Source organism: Stegodyphus dumicola, chromosome 8 (assembly GCF_044657685.1).
Source record: "Stegodyphus dumicola isolate Sdum_Otavi_A_Nest chromosome 8, ASM4465768v1".
NCBI lineage: Eukaryota > Metazoa > Arthropoda > Arachnida > Araneae > Eresidae > Stegodyphus > Stegodyphus dumicola.
The window spans coordinates 52,380,310-52,399,064 of NC_140775.1; the positions used below are offsets into that span (position 1 = coordinate 52,380,310).

At 32.0% G+C, this 18,755-nt stretch overlaps 1 protein-coding gene across 1 annotated transcript in view; it reads left to right on the forward strand.

Moving 5' to 3' along the window:
• Window positions 1-273: 273 nt before the first annotated feature.
• Window positions 274-18,755, forward strand: part of anne (polyamine-transporting ATPase anne boleyn) — a 220,760-nt gene continuing 202,278 nt past the window's right edge. Inside the window, exons 1-2 of the mRNA XM_085821861.1 lie at window positions 274-697; window positions 788-839. The gene's annotated coding sequence lies outside the window, so the exon portion shown is untranslated. The remainder of the gene's footprint in view (window positions 698-787; window positions 840-18,755) is intronic.

Consider the following 18,755-nt stretch of genomic DNA (forward strand, 5'->3'; position numbering starts at 1 on the left):
GTCATTCGTATTATCTCTTGAAGTAATGAATAAATGGCACACACACACACAAAAAAAAAAAAAAAAAAAGTTTCTTTACTCCGAGTTCTAAATTGATAACCTTGAGCGATAATGAAATCTTCTATAAATATTCATGAAAGTATCTTTCAAGTGCAGTGATAAAACATGTTGATGTGTTGCTTCCTTACGCAAATAGTGTGATTTTATTTATTTATTGAACTTTGTGATAAAATCTGTTATTTAGAAAAAAAAGATTGGCAGCAGGTTTCCAAAATGTGTAGCTGTCGGTCGTTTGGTTCGGTCGTAACGTGCTATTCGATAATGTGATTTTCTCCCATATGTAGAGTGCTTATTCAAGAAATACGTGATTTTTATGTTCTACATCAAATAAAAAGAACTGTAGATTTCAAAAATTTAAAAACAGGCATTTAAAACCGTATAAATTGCATGTTTTATTTGACTCATCCTACTTTTAAATCGTAGGGTTCCATTAATTTGAATTTGTAGTGTTAAAGTCTTGGCTAATTCTCATGCTATAAAAGTATATCATTTATGAGCATGAATTGTATATTTATTAAGTATCCTAATTTGTATAATAATTTCTGGGTTAATTAGAAACCCACACGACAAATTTTTTTAACTGTAAAATTATGAAAGTTGTTACAAGTGTAGGACTTGTTGGAGAACCACCGGGCAGGTAACATATGTTACTGAAAATTAATTTTTTTAATTAACAACAACAATGAATATATTTTTGCATTATAATCCCCCCTTTCTTTTTTTACAGATAGCATTCCACAAAACAAGTTTTTTAGTACAGTGCCATTTCAGAAGAACGGGTAAGTGATAATCAAATTCAATAATAGTTTTCACTTTTATCACAAGATATTTATTATATACATTCATTAAGGTAAATAAGAAATTGTACTGTCGCAGTTTTGTGCTTTGTTTAAACAATTAGTATTTGCAGAACATACTGTCTATGTTCTGTAATTAAAATATGCTATTTTAAAAACGAAATAAATTTCTTTTAGCATGTATCTTTATTACAATAATCTGCTATAAATCTCATGCTCGTTTAGATATATTTATTCAACCCAAAGTACAAAGTATGACTTCCTTAAGGCTGTGCTGTGAATAATTATTCACACTATTTAGGAAAATGTGCATGTATATAAAGAGAGATAGATTCGTCAGATGCTAGCTTAGTAATAAAATTCAAAACATTTTAAAAGCAAAACTGTAGAGCTTAATTGTTTTAAAGAGAACAGTAGTATCTTTATTGGTAATAATATAGGTTTAAAATTCTGTAAATCTCAAATAGTAGTCAGCTCTTATCTTTTTGTAACAATTTTCTTTCAAATTATGCTATTTAAACCAGTTTATAAAAACTCACGTATTTGAAAAGCACTTTTCTGTATTGAAGATGTTATGAAATTGGTTCTTTAATTTTAATTCACATCAACAGATATTATATATTGATTTCTGTATTGAACTAAAATAGATGTATAAAAGAAAAAAATCTGTATTGGGTAAAGGCGTGGAAGATTTAGAAATGGTTGGAAGTTTTCTAATGTTTCTTCTTTTAAAATGATTTAAAATTTGCTAAAAGTGTGATTGAGTAAGAAAGGCATTCTGCCTCTGAAATGAGTAAATATTTGAATTTTTTGAGATAGTGGTCCAAGTCTGAATTTTGGGAAGGAACATTTTATAAGTAAAATATTTGTTAGATATTGTATTTGATGTTTTTCTTCTGTTTGTGTATCATTAAAATGGCTAATTTAAGTAGAAATCTGCAGCTTTATACTTTGATTATTGCTATATTAGTGTTCTTAAAACAGTTTTCAATTTTGTAAGTTTTATTTACTGAAAAGTTAAAATAAGAAAAATTTTGTACTATAAATGTTATTTTCAGGTTGAACTGATAATTGGCAAAGTTTTTGTATAGTCTGAAGATAGTTTTATTATATATTTTTTTAATAAGGTGAAATTTTTTCAGATTGTTTTAATATTTATTTCTTAAATGTATTGAAATTTTATTCTTGATTTATGTTAATCATTTTCCTTATTGACATTAAGATGTTATTTTAACATTAATAAATAAATAAAAATGTAGCTTTAGATTTTGAGGGTTTGTCTCTCTCTCTTCTTCCCCCCCCCTTAACCATAAAACTTGTAATTTATATTTAATTCCTTGCAGCACAAAAAGCTGTGTTAACCCTTTGTGGTTGTATGCTGGTTGGAATAAATTTTTGTTGAATGAACAGTGATACATAATAAGCAAGATTCTGAAGCTTGTTGACATAATAGGATGTAAGATCAATATGGTTCTTTGATGTAGTGATTGAGAAAAGACATGTGACTGCAATGGTAAAAGGGTTTGGTAGCTGAGAGTAGTCGCATGACCGCAAATGTTTAAAATATAATTTTGTTTTGCTAAGAGGAAAATAAAATTTTGGCAGAAGGACTAAAGGAGTATATTTTTGATTTTTTTTTTAATAAGTGGCTTCTTAAAAAAAAACATTAACCTGACAAGCTAAGCTATAGGTATATTCCCACCCATTGCTAGGCATATTGCCATCCAGTGCAATCTCTGTATATCTTAAATTCTGCTGCTTAATGCCTACCCTAAATTCTAAAAATCATACCATCCCTAAATTTTTCTTCTCATTGTTTCTTTAAATTCTAAAAATGTTGCTGCCACCCAATATGGCCACACAGGTTGCATCAGCACTAGCACCAGTCCTGCTAAAATGCTTTTTTTTAAACCATTCTCTTAAAAAAATTTTTTTTTTGGTGATCAGGCCTTAATTAAGACAATTTTAAATCTTAGAACTTTTGTCTTAATAAACACGTTGACAGCGGCACGGATATTCATTGTACTTTTCGTGTGGCAGTGCCTGAATTATCTGTTCGTTTCGTGGGGCGGACACTGTTTTTTCATATAATGATGCTAAAAAGGGAGTTTTAGCCCCACTGAACAATCAAGCATGACTCTTCAGCAGGTCTTGCTGCTTCACTGAACAAACAGTATAACCCATTGGTGGGTAAAGCCGGTGTCAACATGTTAATGTTCAGTTTTTAACTTATTGTTGTGGGAAATATCTGTGTAACGAAGTCTGTTTTTTGTTTTGAAGGCAAATTATTATATTAAGAAAGCATTTAGGAATTTGAATTAAAATAAAGCAAAATTGAAATTGCATATTTTTTATAGCAAAATTGCTCAAATACAAATTTTTTAAAAGAGTTTTAAAAAAAACCCCTTTTTGTTAAAAAGTTGGGGAAGGGGTAAATAAATTTTGAGATTGTGTAGCTACACAATTACACTACTATTGTGTAGCTGTGACATTGTGTAGTTTAATAATGGGATGAATGGAGGTGTCACTGCTATTATATTAATATTATGCGGTCAACTTGTGAAGGGGCTTACAATAAATTTTTGTTATCTTAAAGGTTAGTGAAGTAAAAATATTTGAAAAGTTGTTAAAATCATGAACAAAGAAAAAAACTTGTGCAAAACGTAAAAATAAAATTAAAAATGTGAAAGGCCAGAAAATTCAGTTCCTGTCACTGAACAGAAACTGACTGAGTTTTCAAGTGGAACAAACCTGTTTTCATCCAAATATCAATAATTGGTAAAAGCAATAATGATTTGTCTCCTCTCTTTGCAAGAATCACATGCCAAAAAAATAATAAATTGCAAGTTAAGAAATATAGTTATTAGGCATATAGCCAAAAATATCAATAAAAGCCAAAAATAAAAAGAAGAAATTTCAAGTTTAGTAATTTAATTGGTCACTTGTAGCTAAAAAATAAGCCTAAAAAATTAAAACAATGGAACTTTCTTCATAAAATTATAAAACAATGGGATGTTCTTTCAAAAATATAGATGTCATTCTCTGACAAAATTGCTTCTTCAATGGTAAAAATAATGAATTATACATCTAAAGTAAGCAAAAACACTACAAAAGTAAATTAAATGTGTCAAAAGAAAATAGCAATATTTTAAAATAGCCCCCACCCCCTGGAAAAAAAAAAAAAAAAGACTAGCAATGAAAGAGAAACAAAATAAAACTGAAAAAGTTTTAAACTCTACAAATAATAAATATTTAAAATGGCCAGAAATGAATTTAGTGAAACTTGCATGTTTTCTAGAACGACCCAAAAAATTGAAATTGAGTCGTGAAACATTGTCTATTGTTAAGAATTTGAAGAGTGGAAAGATAGGGCGGAAGTCTTGCAGGAATCTTCACTTGTCAAGGGTTGCTGACAAGACTCAGAAATTTGAAATAAGCCCATTAGTTAGTAAAAGTAAAAAAGGCCCGATCAAACAGTATTACACAATTATACAAAAATAACAGATATAATTACAAAAACTAAGTACAAAAAATTTACATACCTCTAGACCAAGGAGATATCCAAAATAATTTGCCTAGAAGGTTTGGAACTAAATTATCATAATCCTGTGAGTAAAAAGATCAGACTGAGTATTTTAATGCCTGCTTTTTTAAGATACAAGTTAGTAAAATGACATAGTACTAAATTAGTAATGAGAATTTTAATAAGAAAGGAAATTTTTTTGTTGAACATCTTGTGTATCTGTTCATAAAGTCTTAATTCCATGTATTTGATTAATTATAATGTTACTTATAACTTTTTGGGAAATGTTAGAAGTCCAATTAATTAACTTATTAGTAGTACAATTGAAGTTTCTGGTCTTGTCAGAAATTTGAATTTTATTGTAGTTAACTATTTGTAGATCAAGATATTCGATTATATTTTGTGAAGAATTAGTTTTTTCAAGCTATTTGGATAAATTTGCGAAGTATCTATTTTTTTAAAATTAATGATGTTAATAACATCATCGATATATCTAAGTATGAGCAAAATAAGTTAATTCCTCTTGCTTCAAAGATATTTGGAATTTAAATTCTTGAATAAATAAAAATAAATTCCAAACAAAATTGGATGAATGCGCTCCTGTTGGGATACCTCTGACTTGCTTAAAAAGTTGACTGTCAAATTTAACAAAGTTATTAAAATAGTGTAGTAAGGTTTTCCATTTAGAAAAGTCAATAATTATGAGCATAGTAGGAAAAAGGGGTGGAAGTTCGAGAAGGCTAATATAAATATCTTCTAATGGCAGCGATGTATATAAATTCTCGAAGTCATAGCAGTTGATATTTTGTATTTCAAGATTTTGTAAAGTCTTAATAACTGGATTGTTGTTACTTATAATCCAGCAGAAGTTGTTTTGTATTACAAGAAGTGAATATTAAATTGCAAATATTTTTAAGCTGCAGTGCAAAAACTAAGTTAATATTCTTGACATTATTAGTGCTATTTGCAATGAATCTGAATTTAATAGGTATTTTTGGAACTTAAGAAGAGCATAAAGGTTGGCAAATTTGTTGTAGTATGGATCTATGGAAATTTTTAGCTTTTTATGAAATGCTTTAATTTTGTTGATAATTGATATTTCTGTTGTATTAATAGACAGATAGGTAGTTGCATTGTAAAGCTCTTTGTTAAAAATTTTCAAATCACACTAAAGTTATTGCTAGCATTATCAAGTTTAACCACTTTCGCTAAAAAGACGTGCCACGCACGTCGAGATGCTTTTGTCTCAAACCGTGAGCGATGTGAACACCACGTCGATAGGCAATTATCGCAGAAATGAAAATAACGTGGTGCACATGTTGCCTAACAACGAGATTGTTTATTTCTTGAGTTACAGCTCTGGATTGCACTGGCAGACGCGGAGCAGTGTAAATGAGCACTTACCGCTTGTTATATTGTAGCGCACGACACCGCAACCGTGAAGTAAAATCGTAACACAAGTGGTTAGTAATTGTGCACCTTTTTAAAATATTAGTAATAATCCTTTAAAAGTCTATTTTAAGTCCTTTAAAATAAAAACTTTGTTAATATATCTTACTGGTCTGTACTTAGTTCCAAAATTCACGAGTTTTTTAAGCTATAGATCTTGAATGATATCTAAGTTGCCAGTTAATAATGTGCTTGTGGTGTGAATCTAGGCAATTTGCAAAGGATTTTGCAGAGTCATATAGCTTATAGTGATTAGTTAGCAAGTTGCTTAAAGTTTTCTGAAATTTAAATGCAATAACTGTTTTATGGCATTAGTGGGGAAAAAATGTTTTATTTATTGAGAATTTGAGAAAAGTTAAACTTTACAAACTGAGGATGAAGAAAATTAGTTTTGAAGTATATTGTTGGATGTATATTTAATATTTGCATTTATTTTTTCTTTGTATATTTTATTTTCTCACTGTTTAATTTTATGTTACGATTTACAATAATTTTGGTTACTGGCAACATGCTTTATTTTACTATTAAGTTTGTGTGAATGGCAACAGTTGTTCATGTTTATGTTCCAGTAGAATAGCGTTCTTAGCCGCACTGCGCTGCAGGCAATTTTTCTCTTAAATATTTCATCTTTTAGAATAGCAATAAAGTTTATTATACAAAGCTGATGCTTTTTAGTTCAACGCAACTATATATGTTGCACAGTGAAGCATTGGTGTTAGGGAGCCTGAATTTACAAAAATCAATAACTTGATCTTTAATGATCTGTGTATGGTTGTATTGCAGTAGTACATAATTATTTATAAAAAAAAAAGAAGTTTATTTAGCGGTGAAAGAAGCTTGTTACTGCAGGAATGCAACTGTGTAAGAAACTTTTTAGAGAAGCTGGGAGAATTAAATAATTTTTTAAATTGTGCAAGCAGTTTAGGTACATCGAGAATGGGTAAAAATAATTTATTGAAGATTTCCTCCTCTTTTTCCTCTGTGCATTTTAGTACTATAAAGTTTAAATTGTTCAAAAATGAAATAATTTTTGTGAGCTTGTTTGTCAGCATTAAGTCCATTAGGGTAGAGCGTTCTGTGTTTAAGGATGTTAATTGACTCTTGAAAAATTCATTCTGTGGTATTTGGTATGATATCCAAAATTTCTATTGAAATATTGTTAAAAATGTTCTAATTCTATTAAGTTGGTTGGTGTAAGTGACCTTTTGATTAATTTGTTCGCCACTTTAAATTTTTTTTTTAATGAGAGCTCCATGATTAGTTGTTTCTAAAATAAAGACAGTTTTTAGTTTGTCTTATATATTTAATATTTCAAGTGTTGCAAGTAAGCATGTAAATACAGTTAAGCATTTTTCAAAGGCATTGTATTTTAGAAAGGTCAGAAGAAGGCATGGAATTAAATTTGCAAGTTTGTCATTTGGTGGAGTGACAATTGGTGAATTTTCAGTGTCAGTAATACAAGCAATGGCTAAAAGTAAGGAGGCAGCAAACTGCATAGTACTGGAAGTGTAAAAAGTTTACGAGAACAAGCAGTTAAAGGTTATGATGTCCATATTTGATAGAGTTGTATTTGCTGTTAATAGCAGTATAGGGAGGAGAGGAAAGAAATAAGTGGCTTTTCATGGGAGCATTCACACGATGGCTGAACTTGCAAATGATATAAGCAGAGCTTTGTTGTTTGGCAATTAGACCTTGCTACATCTAGGAAACTGATATAAGGGTTTTGTCTAAAGTTTCTAATTTTTCAGATTTATGCCAACATAATAGAAGTGGCCATTTGGAGCAAAGCAACCAAGCTGAAGATTTGTAGACACATTCATGCTTGAGCAGATTTACTTTACTCGATCAGCTATAGCTCAGATCTTTTCCCATAGGTCTAAATGAAGTTTTTGACTGTGATAGATGTGACTGTTAAGCTACCATGTAAATGCTTCCTAGGTTTCAAAATTCAGTCCAAATATTAATGATCATGATGTGCAGAGCACCAGCTCACATGCAGAAATAGATTTATCAGCTTGGAGGCTTATCTCATTTAAACTTCTGAGCAGCCTTGTGTTCAGGCACAGATTATGTGTACTTTTTTAAAAATTAATAATTACAGACTCTTTGTGATTGCAACATCCATAACCCCTAAAATCCACCTTTGCCTCAAATTGCATTATGCACAAAAGTTACGACTGACACTAGTAAGTGTTTTCCAGACAGATGTAACAAAATGAGTGTTGAAATGGCCTTTGTAGAATTATATATATAATCAAGTCACTTTTCAGACATGTATTTTTTTTGCAATACATTTTTTTCTTCCTCAAACACTTGAACATTATTTTTTGTCTGTTTTCCTTAATGCTAATTTATTACTGTTAGCATATTTAAAAAAGAAATTACTGTAAGAATAGTCAGAAGACATAAGAATAATCATGCTATTACTACTGAGCTTAAGAGAAGGTTTTATTGAGCAAATGGAAAACTTGGATAGGATCCAAATAATATATATATATTGGGATAAATTGCAAAGTTATGTGGGAAATATGAATCTTTAGTTCTTGATATTTTGAAATGTAATTGAAAAAATTCGGGATGTGTATTATAAACATGTAGTACAGGTGGCACTGGTTTTATCATTATTCTGAATTTTAAGAATTAAACTAAAACATCAGATTTCTGTAGCTTCCTGCACACGAGAGGGAAGGTACAGTAAGTATAATATCTGTTGCATTAATTTATCTAGCAATACAGTATATAATAAAGTGTACATTATGCATTATTGTTACCTAATTTATGGCTGACTGCATCCGAGCGGTAAACTTGCTGAACACTGGTAGTTTGATCTGGGGTTCAAATCCAGGTGAACAGGCCAACTGCATGGTTTTCTCCATCTGTAACATTTATGTGAGCCAGCTTCTCTTAGAATGTCCTCCACGAAGGCATCCCTCCCCTTAGGCAGATAGCCCTTAAGTGCTTTGCCATAATTAAATATACCATATTTAAGATTTAAGACCTAATTTAAGATTGGTAATATGTTGCTGTTATTTGCTCGGATATCATGATCTGTACAGTTTTTTATACGCCTGTTGTTTCATGTACATTAAGTCGTGCAATGTATTGCCTGCATGTAGGATGTACTATTATATACTGACAATAGGCAAATTAATAAAAACAAGGAAGATATATGCTTATTAAGGTTAGCTTATATATAAGGGTGCATAGTAATGCAACCACCTTGGTGCAATTTTGGGATTTTTTACAGATGAAAAGGTAAAAGTTGCTTATCGGGTGCAAGTTGGTGGTTTTCGTGCCTTTCTTTAAGAAAGATTCCCGAACTGTCGATATTTATAGTATGTCAGTAAATATATCAACATATGGAAAGAAAACATACTTGAGTAATTTAAAATACAAATTTTAACTATTAAATAAGAAATATATGATACATTAAAAACTAAAACACTTAAATCCTTATTCAAATCTTTCTGTAATTTTCTTTTCCTGAAGTACACAGCAATCAATTTTCGCTTTGAAAAAATCAGAAAATTAGGAGACTCGGCTTCATGCAAATCTCGACAATAGTGGCTATCTAAAAAACTCATTTTCTTGTTCTTCCCTTTAGAAAAATTTCAACAAAATTTGTATTTCTGCAGAAATTTCAGCTCAGTTTCTACTGTTGCTACCAGATTCACATTTTAAAACTAAGACAAAAAAGTATCATGATTTGTTTTTAAAAAACCATTAGAACTTCCCCAAAGCAAGGAAAAAACAAAGTAAATTCTAATTAGAATCTTGTACCATAAATAAGGAGAATTCTATTTTATTTACAGAGTTGAAAACGTAAATAAATAATAAAATACTTCAGTGAAAAATTCAAAAAGAATTTAAAACTTATAAAAACATATTTGAAAAGACCTAATTTAAACTCATAAGAAGTAATTAAAAACTTCCTGCACTCTCATTAGACACCAATCGAAACTATGAAATTTGTTACAGTAGTGACATACAGGTTTGCCATTTTGGCTTCATTGGTGAAACTATGGAACGAAAGATGGAATTTTGAAACCAAAAGAAAAACTTTTATATATTACAATGAAATTTTTTGTTAATTTTAGACAAAGAAAAAGATTACTTCATTAATCGAATGAAATTTAAGTAAATTTTGACTTTTTTAAAACACAAATGGGACTAAAGAATATCTTTCAGTGAAAAACTGTAATTGAATTTTAAAATCAATTAATCTTTAAAAAAATAGACTCAAAAAGGTGTCAAAAAAGTTTTAATAATTGTTCTGAAGATATGAGTAAAAAAAATCTATAAAGTTGAATTTTAGATTTTTTAATACTGTTATTTAAAATTACAGAAAAAGGTTGAAAAGGGAAGTAAAGGAATTATGTTAGAAAAATAAAAAGTCTTCATGGGCGTATCTTGACAACTTTGAATATATAAGGCCCTGGTTTAGTAACAGAATAGTAAGAGAAAAAATGTAATAATTAAAAATAAATTAAGATAAAAAAATCCTATATACCCTTTAAAACATCTCTTTTGCTTTTGCAGCTTTCATATATACTATATGCATATATAAATCAAAATCGGAGTGAAAAAGAAAATGTATTAAATATTTGAAGGTTAAACCTGTTTTCTCATATATATTATGATATATAGAGCCTAAGAGTAAAACATCTTCAGAAAAATATATATGTATAGCTAAAGCAATAAAATGTCTTTATGAATTTTAATTTTCTGTGCATAAGATTTTATTACATTTGAGAATTGTGACATAAAAGAAATTTAAAGCACATTACCTATATATGCTGCAATGATACTGATATATACATATGCATGATATATAGAGATAACTTTTTATATTGAATTTACATACAAGTGAAATTACTTTAGGATTAATAGTAATATTATAGTTTAATTTTAGTCTTATATTATTACAAACATATGGAGTTTCAGAACTGTTGCTTATGAAGGGCAGAAATGCGCATGGAGGTCTGGAACACAATAGCAGGCAATAATCATGCAGAAACGTAAGGTCGCATGTGCAAGGTCACAAATAATAAGGATTTCTTAGACAAAGAAGAGCATACACACAGTACTGCTTGAAATGAAATTGTTAAAGCAGGTGTTCTAAATTTTGGCCTGGAGATGCAATACACACCTTCCAACAACGACCGATCGGTCAACGAAAGTTTGCAAGAATGCCAGTTGTATCGGCAACTACGCCTCTTTTTACGCACCAGCTATGAGTAATATAATGACAAAATTGCTACATCTTCGACGTTATCAGCGCTAAATTTACTCATCGCTATAATTGCTTCACGAAATACTTGCCATATGTACAAGCTTAAATATTTATTGTAGGACTTTCATGCTTTTCTATGCTACGCAAATATAAAAGACTAGAAAGCCCGGCGGTGATACGGAATGACTGCTGTTCTAGGTATTATAAATTGTAATTAAAATTATTTGTGCAAAGGTGTCTGCTAATTCAAACTGAATTACCCAGGGCAGGCGGCGAGGACGCCCCTATGCTTACTGCCCACGGGGTTTCCCCCCTTCTACTTTCTTAATTGCTTAAAGTAGAGTGGAATGAAGGAAACTACTGGCGGTACATTTCCTTAAGAGTCACTGCTAGCTCAATAAATAAAGGTGATTTAAATAATAAAATGTAAATTCACATGTCAAAGATCTCTTTGTACACAACATTTCTTGTGTAGATCTTTCCATCATTTTTAAGCTCGCCTTGCAGAGGACCATCAATTATTTTTAATTTTACATCCGTTCTTTTTTTGAACAAACAACATAAAGTTGACCGTGTCCAAATGCAGGTTCAGGTAAAAAAATGCCAACATGCTTAAGCGTTTGGTTATTGATGGTCGTAGCAAAGGCAAGTTTTACAGGAAATTGCCTACGTCTCAATTGAAACGGCAACCCTGTGCCGTGGCAACTTCACCTCATTGGCTAGTACAGGTACGCAAGCAACCAGTAAACTATCGGCGACAAACAGACATTTAAGCCGCATATAATAAAGATATTTATTGCATTTTATTTGTTTTTTCATTGTTGCCGGTTTTTGTCGGTTGCATATTTCCGAATTCTATTATATATAGATGTTAAAGTTATTTATTAAACGTTAAATGCACGTGCTGTTGTATTTTTAATTTTTCCGGCTTAGCTTTCTCGTAATATTCGTCACGCGCTGCATTGCACGGGGAATAAAACAATTTACAGTTACGCAAGCAACCAATAAATTATCGGCGACAAACACTTTAGCCGCATATATATAAGATACGCACACCACCCTAACGTTGCTACGTACAGGGTAGGGAAGTGTCCCAGGCATCTGACTACGAGACTTCGTCACTTAAGATAAACTATGCCTCTTGCAGCAACCATGCATGCCACTAGGTCTATCTTCGATTCCACAAGGATTTCATGCACTAGGCTTTTCATATAGCCCCTCAAAAATCCTTTAATAAATCTTCATTATTTCTAATCTGCCTTGCGTCTTTCTGCGTCTGTTTTTGTGTGTCTGCAGCGCGTCGGAGTTGCGCATTCGACCCTTAAGTTCCTATATGATTATTGCCTGTTATCCTGTTCCGGATCTTTATAATACATTTCTGAATAATAGTTCTGTAACATCCTGCATTTAAAGGTATTAGAAACGCAAAGAAAAGTCTTAAAATTACTTTTATAAATCAGTTAAGTGATCACAAGCTTACAAATATAAAGATTATTTACTATGATGCTTTAGGTTCATAATTCATCGCCAGGATAAACGTTTATAAAACCAAATTTAAATATATTAAGAGTATTTCCTTTATTTGTTGCACCCGAATCCTGTAATTTACAGTGATATCTGGCGATATTAAATGCAGATCTTCTTCGAACTTACTAAAACAGAGACAACGGTCGGCTATCTGCGAATACGTATCTGCTAATGACGCAAAACGGATATGAATTTCGCTAGTAGTCATCTTTCCAACTACTGATTACATTCTTGACTACTTAAGTTTAGAAACAATGGCCGAAGAATCAGGTTTTTACTTCGGTGCTATCGGAATGTCAGGGCGAAAACTTTTGAAGTAGAGCACTGGTGTAAATACTATTTCAGAATGTACTCATTTTCTCAAAGATTAGGAATAAAATGTACGTGTTCTCCATTGAAGTTGCAGCATTTCTTAGCTATTGTAAGATATTATTAATGGATTGTAAAATATTAATGGGATAATTTATCCGAAGATGTTTTCGAGCTCCCTTCATTGTATAAAAAAAATTCGATGAAAATTATGACTGAATTTGGTGGTGAACTACTTCGGAATAGGATTTAGGTTTTAAGGTAGTAGTGAATTTGGAATTTTTTCTGTTATTTTCTTCTTGTCAGCAAGAGTTTTTCTAGAATTCTTCATTTTGTGGGTAGGATTGTTATTATATTTGAATATTGATTCTCTGTAGTCGGTTTTGATGAAGCTTGGTTTAGGATATTTTACGCAGCAGCGATTCTTAAAGAATGGCAGAGAATCTGTTTTGCTTAAAAAAAAAAAAAAACTTGATGCTAAGAAATTCCCAAATTTCTTTTAACAGACTAAATTATAATTCTAAAATAAAAAGTTACAATGAGAATAAAGTTTCTATTAAAAAAAATCACTCAGTCGTACATTATATATCATTTTTGATTACTTTCACATGTTTTATGAACAGGATTTTAGTGTAACGCTGGCAACTTGAAGATATTTATAACATTAAAAGGAATAAAAATTAAAAGCTTTCACTGTTCAGAAGCAAGATCATTATTCCTTTCCATTCTGTTCATTATAATTCTACAAAATTGTACTATGATCAGCTTTGACACTAAGCCAAGAATTCACGTTTTTAAATCGTTCAGTATGGTACTTTGTCAGTTTCTTCGATGTTGTTCTTGATTTTGGCACACGTACGTGTGTGACTTTCAAGACTTTGTCTTTACTCCTGTTCCTCATTTTCAACTCAAGTTTTTCTCTGCGGCATTGCTCTGTCGTTACTGCTTTACTCCCATTCAAATTCTTTGTCTCCAGTTTCAAGAGGTGAAGAAAATAGGTGCTGAGCGTTGATGACGATTCATGTTACGATCGCAAATGGGCAGGCTGGCAACGGCCTTAAAGTGCCTATAGTAGTCGTGTGATAACACATCCCGAATTCATTTACAGACAAGTAAGCTGGTTAGTTTTATGGTCTTCGTTATGTGTGTAGTGAATGTGTATCAACTTCCCTTAGAAAACTTTTTAGCAAAGGCATCCCGATTAAATCAAATTGTCCTCGTTTGCTTTCCATACTCAGTTAACCAGCAACCAATTTTAATTAGAAACTTTGTGTTGAAAAAGAGCTTTTCTCGTGTTCTTTTCATGTCATAGGTTTTCTTCAAGAAAAGTCTGAACTGAACATTGGTAGCACGCCCTTCAATAAGGAGGGGAGACTTGTAATCTTCTTAAGTCTTGGTAATTTTTGTTGACAAGATCTGCCACCCGTGTTTGAGTAAATAAGGCCGCTGAGCATTGGTATTTTGATTTCTTAAAGTTCAGAAATATGATATTTGGTCTAAGCATACAATATAATTGAAGGAAATTTGCTACTACTATCATTTTGGCAGGATATGCAAAGTAGGCAATACAGAACGAATGAGTAGTATTTCAAAACTCTATTGACATATTTATATGTCAATAGATTTAATATTTTGTGTGTTCTCTTTTGGTATATAATGCTTTTTCTACACGTCATGGCATTGAATTTAAGATTTCAATAATGTGGAATAGCCATACAAGTTGCACTAACCCGCGTTCAAAGTTCATCAAGTATTTCTTGAAGACTATCATAATAATCTCTTTATTTGGCCATATCCCGTACATTTTCGGTGGTATGTATATTAAGCTAGCTAGCTGGCTCTTAAAAAAGAGTTTTTTTTTTTTTTTTTTTTTAAATTCTGAAGAAGACTTGTGGCAATATATGAGGAGTGGTACTGTCGTTCTGGAAACTTAACTTGAAGAAACGCTGAAGTACGGAAGGGCGATAAGGTTATGGAATATAGTGGCTTAAACTCTTATGAGGGGTGATTTGCTTTTAAGTACAATAGCAGTTCGTTCAAAATAGTTCATGCTCGTTAGTGAGTTATACCAGTTACCAATAGTCATGTGTTTTATCAAGGTATTTGATCGGGTTGATAGCGGACTTTATAAAACCATTATTTTCGTTCAAACAAAATCGTGATTCAGCAGAGAAGACGAAAATAAAATCCACTGAGTTAAATGGACTTCCCCGCAAGAAACTGCGAGCTAAATGTCGTAGCCTGTCCATCACTGTGCTGTGTGATAAACATACATACGACGTTATTTTTAATAATTAAAATTATAAAAATATTCCTTTTATTTAGCCAACTAGCGGCGGAATAGACAAGACCGCTGAATACTATTAATTCGATCCAGGTTGAAATCCCGGAGATAATGTTATTATTTATTACGTACTCCGCCATTAGACACTACGGGGAAAGGAGAGATACTCCGTGGTGGAGGACTTTTAAGGGTAACTGAATCGTATTTACGTTACACATAGGGAATACCAGGAAAACGCCCTTGCAGCCAGCCCCTTTGCAGGGACTTGAACCCCGTTCGCAGGGATCGAACTATTACTGTTCAGCGGCTTTTACCAGTCGGCCGCTGGTGGGCGGAGATATATGTGCATGAGTGTTTAATCATTTTTCTCCACGAGTAAACGTGATCTGGGCCAATTGCCGTAGAAAATCCTTGACGAAAGAACTGTTCCTTTAATTAGATAGTCTTGGCGTGCATTATTTGTAATCGATTAAACAAAGTTTCCTTTTATTAATTATAGATTTACTTAACTATTAAGATAGAGCGGGAAAATTGTTCAATAAAGGTTAGGCCGGGTTATTTGAATATGTCAAAGCTTACAAGGCCAATCTGTCTAAGGTGACGGATGCCTTCGTGAATGTAAAGTCTCTGAGCACTGATAATTCGGTCCAGGGTTTGAATCCCAGCGAACGGACAGGCTGCGTGGGTGTTTTTGTGATTTTCCTCATGCGCAATGTGTTTACGAGCAATACGAATCCTTCTCCTTAGGCAAATAGCCCTCGTGTGCTTTGTCGTAATCAAATGAATCAAACCGGTCTTCATGGAGAACTTTCTAAGGGAACCCTCTAGTATTCATGTTACACGTGAGAAAAACTAACCATTCAGCCAGCCTGTTCGCCTGCTTTTTCTACACGTTTAATTTATTTGATCGTTTGGTTTTTATTTGGTTATGGCAAAGCATTCGGCTTTGTCTACCTAAGGAAATGGATGCCTTCGGGTGGGACTTACTAATGGAAATTGGCTGATGCACATGTTACACGTGGGGGAAAACCACAAAAACGCTCATGCAGCCAGCCCATTCCTTGGGATTCAAATCCGGGACCGAAGTACCAGCATTTAGCGATTTTAGCGCTTGATTACTAGCGGTCTTCACTTGAAGGAACGAACCCGTTGTGAACTCCCATTATTCAGCGAAACTAATGACACGTCCTCTGGTGGGGCTTTAGTCAATAAAGAGAAGAGGCTTTTCTTTTGTAATCTTCTGATTAATTTTTGTTCGTAATGTTTTCCCTCTATTATTCAAGTAAATAACGTCGTTGAACACTGGTATTTCGATTCGAGTTCGAATTCCAACCACCCGCCAATAGCCGAACGACAAAGTAGCTGAACATTGGTTGTTCGACGTGGGTTCGATTCCAGGAGAGCGGGCTAGCTGCATGAGTGTTTTCCCGGTTTTTCCCGTGTAAAACTAACACGAATATAAGTCAGTTAACCTTGGGAAATCCTCCACGAAAGCATCACTCCCCTTAGGCAGATAGCCCTGACATGCTTTGCCATAATCAAATTAACCAAAACAAATCGAACTCCCGCCAATGGAAGGTTTTTACGAAAGCAATCCTACCCTTAGATAGATAGCATTCGTGCGCGTTGCCGTGTTCGCATAAAACAAAACTATAAGATAGCTGAAATATTTATTAATTTGAAGAAACTGTCTTATAAACTGTACGGTTAAAAATATAAGGCAGCGTGAATTTCAGTGAATTCTTCGCTGAGAAATCTTGTCCTTTTTGCATTTAAAATGGAACTTAAATTTTGAGTTAAAATTATCTTATGATTATTTTTATGCTGCATTAATATTACTTCGGATTCACCGCGAGAACTTGAATTGTGGGTGCTGAAAAATTTAATTCACTTGAGGGAAAGAAACATTGTTACATAGAAAAATGTGCCTTTCAAAGAACACCTGTCCTTTCTAATATTTGTTCATTTTTTGCCACATCGTTAGACGAATTTATTTTTCTAAACTGTAAGTTATGGTTTCACGAGTAATTAATATGCCGTATTTTGCTTGCTAGTATGAAAATCATAGTGGTCTTTGATTTATTCTCAATCACATAAAATTTTATTATTATTGTGACAGACGTGAAATGAGTGTTATATTATGTTTTAGTACAATTTTAATTTTTTCTTACTTCATTATTCAATGTATTTTCAATTTGTATAGATTTTTACAAATTACGAAGTATCGTGCATCCTTATTCGATAGTGGGAATACTTTAAAAATTGTATGCGATCACCCTAGTTTTGGAATATTTTCGTTTAATAATTATCTTACTACATGATTTTCAATTTCGAATCATATGAACCTGATTATTATTTTCAATTCAGATCGTTATCAGCTAAATTTTTATTTGTTTAGTATTAACAAATATTGCAAGAGCAAAACAAGTATTTCAAGAGCAGTATTTTTCTGTATTCAGGGAGTTCCATTTTTGAGAGCTAACTTAAACATCAACATCGTTTGCAGAAAGTACTGTTTGTAACATTAATATAATCCGGTAATATGGAAAAGAACCCGAGTTTCAACAATAAATGGCCTTAGTGTGATTTTTTTTTTTTAAATTTGTAGTTACGAGTATTTGAATAATCTCTTGAATAATGATTTGTACACTTTATTTCTCAGGTGGTTTTAGAAACAGGTTTGTGAAATAAGTATAATCACCTTTCATTTATCTGGCTCATTTCTTTTTGTGGTCATTTTCTTGATTTCAGTTAGTTTATTTGTATTTATGTGAAAGCACCGTTAGTTTATATGTATTTATGTGAAAGGAGCTAGTTTATTTGTATTTATGTGAAAGCACCGTTAGTTTATATGTATTTATGTGAAAGGAGCTAGTTTATTTGTATTTATGTGAAAGGAGCAAGTAAGCTTGCTCTTGCTTACCCAAAACGTACTTGGTAATCCCAGTTAATTACTCTTCTGAAAACCAGTTTTTAGACCAGCTTATTTTTCTCATTTGTTAAAATGTTATTGTATTAATGCGGTTTTTATAGACACTTAAGCCGAAATATGGAATATGTGGTATAATAGTATTCAAATAATGTAAGTGATCTCATGAAATGGATAAATCAGAAATTCTGTTCGAGACGGAAGGGAATTCTCCCCGAGGTGTGTGTTTCACTGTTTCAGTGGTTGTTCGAGCTACTGTCTTTTTCCGAAAATAAGACACCGTCTTACTTTCTTTTTTGGTCCAAAATACGCGCTAGGGCTTATTTTCGGGGAAGGGCAAAAATAAAAGTATATTTATATATTTTTATTTAATATTTATTTTACACAGAATACAGAAATTTAAATTTATTCAATTACAGTCATGTCATCTTCTGGAATATCGTCATAAATAAAATTCTGAATTATATTCTGATTTTCTTCTAAATCCATTTCCTGTTGAATCATTGGTCCGAATCTCTCATGTCTTGCGATGTAACTATCGTTAAATGAATACTTCTTGTCTAAGTAGCCTGTTCGTAGTGCATTGGAAACATCACTATCAGTTATTTTGTCCCATGAATATTTTACCCAAATCACGACTTCTT